Source organism: Pithys albifrons, chromosome 28 (assembly GCF_047495875.1).
Source record: "Pithys albifrons albifrons isolate INPA30051 chromosome 28, PitAlb_v1, whole genome shotgun sequence".
NCBI classification, from domain to species: Eukaryota; Metazoa; Chordata; class Aves; order Passeriformes; family Thamnophilidae; genus Pithys; species Pithys albifrons.
The window spans coordinates 5474332-5484007 of NC_092485.1; positions in this window are offsets into that span (position 1 = coordinate 5474332).

A 9676-nucleotide genomic window follows, 5' to 3' on the forward strand; every position below is an offset into this window, starting at 1 on the left:
ACAGCCCTACAAACAGCAGGCTGAGATGAGGCCCTTGGAGCTCACCTGGAGCTGCACCAGCAGCTCCCTCAGAGCCTCTCTGAGCTCCCAAAGCCTCAGGTTTGTGATGCTCTAAGGACCACAGCTGGCAATACCCTCACACACATCTCCAGGCTCCTCAAGCCCGTTGGAAAGCCAGGGATTTGATGGGAGTATTTCACTGAAGGGAATTTTGGAGGAATACCTTTACCCACCTAGAAATAGGTGTAAACACGTTTTACCTGTGGGTGTGTGAATTGAGGGTTGTATCAATGTTACTGCCTCAAATCTGTGGTTAAATCGTTGTTGTAACAAACCCCTGCAAACCACTTTGCCCCCTGGCAGGGCTTTTGCTGCCCTGGGCTGCTCAGGAGCTCACCCTGTGCCCCACATCCAGCACCCCACGCTCCTCATCCCACCAACAGCTCCACTGGGAATGCCATCACCCCCTTCCCAAGGGAAAAAAGCACTTCAGTCTGATCCAACCGGTGCAGCCGGAGTGAGAGGGGGTGGGGTGGGCAGACAAATGTTGACAAACAGTCTTTTTTTCTGTAATGAAATCTCTGAAATGTTATGTCAACATGGAAGGACTGTTTATGTTTCACCAGCCGGGAAAGTTCCCATTGACTCGAAGCTGTTTCCTCCCCCACACCGTTATTTTCTTCCCTGGGAATTTCTTTTTTCCAAACATTGTTTTCACCCAGGAGCAGAGGAGAAGAGGTGGAGCTCCCAGGAGTGATGGCTGCCCCACTGACATGGGGGTTCTGGAGCAGTTTGGGCACCCACACCCCACATCCACCCCAGCAGAGCCTCCCCTTGCCCTGTTCCCATCACAGGAAGGAGCAGAGCAGGGCAGAGCCAGGCAAGGAGTGACCTGGGAGGGTTTCCCAGCTGGCAACTTCCCCCAGAGGACTAAACATGAAAGGTGGTGAGTGGGCTGCACCCACAGACCCCCAAACCTAAAGCAGCTCAGTGATACACATTTCCATTTCACAGATGGAGTAACTGAGGCCCAGGGAGGACACAGCATTCCCAGGGCCTGGGAATGTACCAAACATGCAGCAGGGCAGGACAAAAAGGCAGCTCCCCCCCAGTCCCCATGAACCCCCTCCCCAGCTGGAGGGACAGGGTCTCCCAGTGCCACCCCTTGCAGGCAGCCTCATGTGGCCCCAAAGCCACCAGTCCTGCTCTGTCACCCACTGACTTGGGACAAGACCCCGAGAGGTCACAGGAGGGAGATGGTTATTGGGGGCCAAGTGACCTCCATGTGCCCCTCGGGCTCCAGCTGCCCCAGCGAGGCCCCAGAGCTGCCCCAGGGGCAGGAGGAGGCGGGAGATGCAACCCCAAACTGGACAGGGAAACAATTAACAAAGGGGCCGAGGACCTGCACAAGTGAGCCAAAAAAGGGAGCGGGAGCTTTGTTCGGGTCGTCATGGCAACAGCCAGGCCGGAGCAGCAGCCACGGACTTTCACTTTCCTTTCCTTCCTTCCTGTCCCCAGTGGCCGTGGGGGCCGTCCCTGCCCGGCGCCAGGCAGGTCCCCTCAGGTAGCCCCCACTGGGGCCAGGACATGGTGGCCCACCTGTCCATCCCCAGGTGTCACCACGAGTCCTGTCCCCATCCTGACTCTGCTCCTCCCCATGTCCTCCTTTGAGCCACTGCAGCTCCATCCACCGTTCCTTCTCTCCACCTCACTGTGAGGCATCCCAGGATGCAGGAAGCATCCCAGGATGAACAAGACATTCCCAGGATGTGCAGGCCATTCCCAGGATGTGCTGGGCATCCTCAGGATCTGCCAGGCTTCTCTAGGATGTGCAGGACATTCCCAGGATCTGCTGGGCACCTACAGGGCATTCCTAGGACCTGCTGGACATCTTCAGGACCTGCTGGGCACGTCCAGGAGCACAGGCACAAGATGCCAGGATGGAGATGATGGTACCGAGACAGTCCCTGTCCTTGCAGATGGGGTCACACAGGACCCGCTCAGCTCCTGCTCCATCTCTGCCCACCTGGCTGTACCTTGGCCAGGACCCAGCACTGCTCCTACCCTGCAATCCCTCCCCCAGCTTTCTGCTTCCCGCAGCAGAAGGAAGCCGGGACAATGGGTGGCCAGACCAGGAAAGCTGGTGGGGGCAAAGATCCCACTGCCTGCAGCACAAGGGGCACGGAGGGGAAAGGCACGGCCAGCGCTCGCCTTCCTTTTCCCAAGCCCCCCACCCTGCCCGACCTGCGGTGCCGCTGCCACCGGAGCTGCCTCCGGCTTTGGGCTGGCCCAGAGTCCCCCGGACCGCAGGATACTGGGACTGAGTCATGGAAATGGCTCAGACAATGGCTTGGCCCCTTTAGAACTGGCCAGAGGGGGCAAAGCAGGGAGAACAAATCGGACCTTGCTTCCTGCACGGAAGCGGGCCCATTGTTTGGGAATGGGCATGTGCTTTGCTCCTCACCAGCCTGGGAAAGCTGCAGGGGGATTGGGAACAGGCAGGAAAGCTGTCAGGGTCCTGCCAGCCACCCCCATGATCCAGCCTCATGTTCTACCTGGGAAAATCACGGGATGATGAGGATGAAGGCACTGCCATTGCCATGAGGTCACTGCCACCCACTCCCCACGTGCCCTCAGCTGGCTCAGGCTGGTGTGGTGGCAGTGTCTGGACTGGCAGAGTGAGCAGAGGGACCCAGAAATGTCCCAGCCTCAGAAGCAAGCCCCTGGCCAAGAGGCTCCAAGGCTGGATGTGCCTTGGTGAACCCAGCACTGGGTCCCTGGATATGCCACGTGGTGGGATCTGGCCCATGGGAGCCACTCTGGGCACACATGCTGTGGCCTCAGACAGGCAGACAGACACACAGACAGACATCTGCAGCCCATTAAACCCAAACTGATATGACAGAGAAGCTCTGCAACAGTGGCAGTTTTGGGGCTGTCCTCAGTTCACCCTGTTGCACCTGGATCTCATAGTCCACAGGGATGAGGGATGTGACACAGGGCAGGGATTCACCAGTGATCTGTCTTTCCTATCCCTCCACAACCCCAGGGGATGGGCAGCTGGTCCTGGCGGTCTTGTACCCACTCTGTGCCCCCATGGCATTGCCTTTGTCTGCCTCTGCCTCACCAGCACAGCTTCTCCAGCCCTTGCCTGCCTGACCCCTGGTTTTGGGGCTCCAGGTGGGAAAACAGCCGGGCTGTGAGAGCACATCCCAAACTTTTCCCTAAACCAGCAGCTTCTCCCACTGCTCCCTGTCACCACCTGCCCTGGGTGGGAGACTCCCAGGAATTAACCTACCAATCATTTCCAGCTAAATGCCACAATATTTCCTGGCCACTTGCGAGGCAATTCCAGCGGCTGGGACTCCGAGCTGCCTTCCCGGGGCTGGCAGTGCCCGGGTACTGCAGCGAGCCGGGGCTGGGCGAGCGAGTCCGCCCACAGCGCAACAGGCTCTAATCGGGCATAATGAGCCCAAGATGTTCCAGGATTGCTCTGCGGGGAGTGCACTCGGAGCAGCTCCGACCTCAGCTCAGGGAGAGCTCGTCTGAAAATCAAGTAAATCTGAGCAAATAATGATACTGCAGGAAAGCAGAGCTGAGGTTGAGGGGCTGAAAGTGCAGGTGAGCTCCAGGTGGTGCCTGGGCAGAAATACCTGGGCAGGACATTTAGGAATGCCTGAAATCCTCCCTGTGGCAGGCACAGCACACGATGCTGTGGCTGCAAGTGTTTGGATATCCTGGTAAAATCCTGCATCCATCCCACTGTCCGGCCTCTTCCCAGCTCAGCCTCCAAGGGTGCTGTGCCAGTGGCGGGCAGATCACACATCCCCCCAGGAAGGTGTGTGGGCAGGAGGGATGATGGAGAACAGACTCAGGACAGGGAGCACATTTTGGGTCTGGAAGGGCGATTCTCAGAAAGCCCTGGGCTCTCCAGCTGCCAGAGTGGCACCTCCACAGGGCACTGGAATCACCCGCTGCTTCCAAAGCCATTGCAGTTACCAAAGTACCCCAGGAGGAGCAGAGCACCGACTCCAGCTCCCAGCGCCCGAGTTCCAGCTTCCAGCACCCCCGTTCCAGCTCCCAGCGCCCGAGTTCCAGCTGCCAGCACCCCAGTTCCAGCTCTCAGCACCCCAGTTCCAGCTGCCAGCGCCCCCAGTTCCAGCTCCCAGCACCCCAGTTCCAGCTCCCAGCGCCCCCAGTTCCAGCTCCCAGCACCCCAGCTCCAGTGAGGCTCCCAGCCACACCACTGTCCTCACCCCACACCGGGTGTGGCCCCCGGGGGTGCCCTTTGTGTCCCCCCACGATGCAGCACGTGTACCACAGCCGGGCCCCGTGTGGGCAACAACCCTGCCAGGGACTTCCAGCTCCAAACAGGGATTCGACGGGGAGAGGGAACAAAGCGGCACCTCTGCCACTCTTTTATTCCCAACCTGAACGCCGCGGTTGCTTTTAATGCAGGCGGTGCGGATTGTCCTCCCCGGAGCACAGGCTGGACCAGCCCAGCCACACACGCAGCCGACGGCTCCTCTCCGAAGGGAAAGCCACAGGGTGGGACGGCACAGCCACCCTGGCAATGTCCCCAGCGCGTCCCAGCCGTGCCCACGCTGCGGGGCTGGGGCGGCAGACGGGGCAGGGGCTGCGGGGGAGCGCGGGGAGGGCGCTCGGAGCGGCGATGCTGAGCAGCCTGAGCCGCAGAGACGCGTGGGGAGGGAGGGGAGGAGGGAGAGGACGGCCGGACCACACAGCGGGACCGGGGGGGCCGCGGCCGGAGGGCAGCGGGGGCGAAGCTGCGCCCCGACCTCCACACAGGCGGGACGGCTCTGGGGGCCGAGCCCATCGCTGACCATTCAAAGGCGAAACTGGGCTCTCGGGGCCTCTGCTCCCAGGCTCCATCACCCTCCGCCAGCCCGGCTCCAGAGGGGACCAGCAGCACCCCGTGCCACCCACCTCCCACCGGGCCGGGACCCTCCAGTTCAGCCCCACAGAGGGGCTTTTCTTGTCGTCCGCCTTTGTTTTCTATTTAGTGCTTTTGTTCTCCCCTCTTTGGTCCTTTGTTCCAGCTTGTCCTTTGTTCCGACGCCTTTGGTTTCTCTTCCCTTTGATGCTTTGTCACTCCCTTCATCTTGGTGCTTTTCTTTGCCCGGGTTTTTAAGCTGGCAGTTGTTTTCCCTGGCCGGTCTGTGCTTGGCATTTTTATCCTTTCTCCTGCCTGGTCCACTCCTCGGGTCACATGGACCCGGCCCGGATTGTCTTCAAATCCCCATTTGTCTTGTTTTGGTGCCTGAATTTCCCTGCCTTTATGTCCTTTCTTAAGAGACTCTCAGCGATTTCTTCTCCTGGGTGAGGGAGGCAGGGGGGGAGGTCGGGACTTAATTAATTAGCGAGTGTAATCTTTAGCAGCGTGGCACTGCGGGATGTGTAGAGCATCATTATTATTGTCATTAGGATGTTAAGGGTTAGCGAGGGTTTAAATACCAGCTAATTGCGGCAACGAGCTCCAACTTCTCAAAATTCGATCAGAAAGAGTCAGACTTGTTTTCGCCCACCAGGGTTGGGAGAAGTGAGAAATTCCTGCCACGGGGGATGAGCAGAAGCAACATGAGCCCCGAGGGGGGGAGTGATGGGCGTAAAGTGCTCCTGGGAGAAAGGAGGGGTGGGCTCACCTCTCCCAAGAAGACCAAAAAGCATCATCCAGACTTCTGGAATTCTAAATGCAGACGCTGCTGACTCCCTGGAATGGCAGAGCTCAGGGAAACCCGTGACCCATCGCCAGCAAAGCTGATGCCTGGGGAGGATGGAGAGGGTTAAACTGCCTGGGGTTGTTGATTTTTCCTGTTCCCATCACCCAGCAGGGTCAACACACCCTTTGGAAAGGGAGATTTGCACAGGGTTTGATGGCTGAGCTCTGGCTGCGGGTCGGCAGGACACGGACCACGGCGCTGCTGCTCCGGCAGAGCCACAGAGGGTACAAAGGCTTTAATCTGGGGGGAACGACCGTTCCCGCAAGCGCTTTGCACCCCTAGACAGCCCCGAGCACGTGTATCGACACGACCGCAACATCAGATACCCGCGGTCGGGATTCGGGAGCCGTTTTCCTGAGAACAACTTCAATGTGCCGGCACTGCCGCTTGGCTTTGATTTGGTGCCCCAAATATCCTCCCCAGCACCGCGTCCTCGGTGACTGGTCACGCTGTGACCCACCAGCTGGGCAGGAAAGGGCAGGATGTGACCCTGCTCACGGTGGCAGTGCTGAAATGTCGCATCACGCCGTGGCCAAACCAAACCCAAGATCCATTTTTACACACCCAAAGCCCCCCCAGCCCGGCCCATCCCACCGCACAGGTTCAGAGCAGCTGTTGCTGCTCCCCAGCTGTTGAACAGAGGAAACAGCCAAACTTAGCAACAGGATGTGCCCTCAGATAACGTGATCGATATCAGAAAATGCAGCTTTTCAAGCGCGAGCTGAGCCCATCTGCTCGAACTGGGCGGCTCAGATGGGCACGATACGGGCACAGCACCCCGATTTCTGCTCTCCCACCTCACTTACCGTAACTCGGTGACGTCCCTACAGTTTGTGGCAGCTCATGGTGGGGTGGTGGAGGAGAGGTGGGTTTCTGAGTGTGGGACCAGAGGGGGAAAGGGCAGGAGCACACCAGGGACTGCCTTGGGGGACATCCCTCCCTGCCCAAACGGAGGGATCCAAGTGGATCAGAAAGTGTCGGGGTGCTGAGAAAACACACCCTGCAACAACAATCACAAATGTGCTGGGGGGTAACCATGACCAAGGGTTCCCCACACAGCCAGAACACCACTGGGAAGAATCAGGCAATGAGAGACAACTGGGAAGGCCCTGGAGGGGGGTTTTCCAGGAGAGAACTGGATGACACCTGTACCAGCTCCATGAACCCACAAATCAGCACAGACACGGCAAGTGAGCTCTCCACAGTGGATGGGGAAAGCTGTCTGGTGGGAGCAGCCCATGGCACATCCCAAGGAGCCATCTGAGCATGGGAATGTCAGGGAATGGACCTCCAACCTGCACAAGACAAGGAGGGCACAGAGCAGGGCCTTGTCCTTCCTCAGGCCCTTACAGCTCCTGCCAGCCCCAGTACAACCAGGGCCAATGGGAGCTGCCTCCCACCCTTCCCGTGGCTCCAGGGGTGGGAAAACCTGAGCCTGGTAGGAAAAGGCTGGAACAGCCAAGGGACACCCTCACCCAGGATGGACAGAGCCCTGTCCAGATGGGCTGGGTGAGCAGGGCTAAGCTGTGACCTGCAGAATAACCTCCCCAAACTGTGCCAAACTGTGCCAAACTGTGCCAAACTGTGCCAAACTGCGCCACTGCCTCTCACCGGGGCTGAGTGACTTGCCCATAGCCACGGAGCAGGGGTGGGTGCCAAGGGATGCCAGGGAGCCGCGCCAGCAGCACCCGAGGACCTTGTCTGCACTTTCAGAGGTTAAAAACCAAAGTGCTTGAAACAAAAGGAACAGGGAAATGCCATTCTACTGGTCTGCCCGGTCCTGGTGTCAGGCTTCAAGTGCTGCTCTTCAAATGCAAACTTGGGGCTGATAAGCCCTGGATGTCAGTCCTAAAACACCGGGACACAGCACCGTGGGCTCCCGCTGAGCAAGGTCCCAGCCTGGTGGCATCGGGCGATGCCATCCACCTCCCTTGGCATCACCGCGTGGGCTCAGCCCACTCTGCTCACGCCCCCCTCGCTCTGCCCCACTCTCCGAAGGGCTAAACCTGCTTCTATTACAGAGCTGGCACCGGGAAGGCTAAAAAAAAGCCCCAAACCCCCCTCATCTCTCTATCTGCAGCCATGCAAGGAATATTGTTCAGCGCAGCACAAAAGCATCCCTGAAAATAGAAGCGCCAGGGCCAGGCCTGCCAGTGGCTGTGTGAGATAACGTCTACTTGCAAACAGTGTGTCTTTGTGCCGCTGTCACTGTCCCCATTGTTCAGGAGCCTATTGCCTCGGGGATATTGTTCCCTCCTTTTGTCTCAGCCCGGCTCCTTTTTGTTTGACTTTACTTACCATTTCATTCCTCTCCTTTGTGCCGGGGTTCTTGCTTTTGTCTCTCTCTCTCTCCCTTTTCTCTCTGTGATTTGTATTTAGCAATTGTTCCCGGCTCGCTGGAAGCACAATGTGCTCCGGGCTCTTTTCTCACTCCATTCACTACCTATTCAGGTGGGTTTGTTTGCCCAAAGGTAACGGGAGGAGTGAGGGAGGGTGGGAATGGGGGGACCCTTTGGGGACACCAAAGTCCCCATGTCCCCCACCCCGGGTTCTCCCCTCCCCCTGTGACAAACCAGCACCAGCAAAAGGCCAAATGGGAGCCCAGTCCTGCTCCCAGCGGAGCAGCTGAGGACACTGGCAGGGACAGGGACAGGGACAGGAGCGTGGCTGCGGCACAGCCACACACACCGAGGGGTGTCTGGGCCCAGCTCAGCCAGCTCTGAATCCCAGCACCAGGATGGGGATCCCTTACCCAGCACCAGGATGGGGATCCCTCTCCCAGATCCAAGCCCAGCCAAGCCGTCCCAGCCCTGGCATCAGCTGTCCCTGCTTAACACAGCCTTGGCTCTCCCCTATCCCTGCTTTTCAGGAGCCAGGGAAGGGACAAGGAGAGCATTCCATGGCAGGGGACACCGAGCCTGCTTTGCAGCAGCATTCCCACTGCCCCACCGTGCTGGACAGTGACTGGGCCCTCTGACAGGGACCCTCAGGGCTGCAGGGTGGGCACCAACCCCCACTGCCAGCCCCCAGTGCCCTGAGCTGCTGTGGCCCAGCTGGAAAAGCAGGGAGGGATTCATCCCTGGGCTCTGAGACAGCCCCGGCGGCTTGTGGGGACCACAGGGATGCAAAGAGCAGCCGAGGATTCGATGAGAGCAGAGGTGTCTGGAAAGCAGCTCAGACTCCCGAGGTGCAGGATGGTGGGGACCCCCTGTCCCCCATCCCCTGCTGCCTCCTCCCCATAACCAGCTCCTGCCGAGCATCTGGGGGGGCTCTGCAGAGACCGAAGTGGGGTTGTTCCTAAACCCACGAGGAGAAGGGAACACCAGGAAACCTTCAGGCAGTGCCGTGATGGAGAGCTGACAAGTGGCCATCCCCGGAGACAACAAAGCCCCGCTGTTGTCCGGGCACGGACCGCGTGACCCAACGGGACTTTTCCATCCCTCCCACTGGCGAAACCCCGAGGATCAAAGAAACCACCTCCTTCTCCTCTCAAGGCACAGCCCACGCGGACGGGGGGGAGGGAGGGAGGCGGCGGGGACCCCCGAGACTCACCCCGGAGCGAGGGCTGGAGCCGGGCGGGCGGGACGGGCCGGGCCGGGCGGCGGCAGCAGCGGAGGGTCCTGGGGAGCCCCCGGACAGAGCCGGACCCGGGGCCGCAGGACGGGGCTGCGGGGGGGGGGGCGTGCCTGGGAATAAAGGGAGCAGACTGGAGACTATTGTCTCATTGTTATGGCTTCAAAGGACAATGGGGCATTGTTGTCCCTGGGGATCCCATTGTTTGCTTTCGCTGCAGATCCCAGCCGCGCCGTGCATGGAGGTTTCCCGAGGGCCAGGCAGGCTCCGTGTGTGGGACACTAAATAACGAGGCAGGCATGGTTCCCTCCCCACCACCCTTCCTAAAAAGGCACGGCACGGCACGGCTCGGCCGCCTGTGC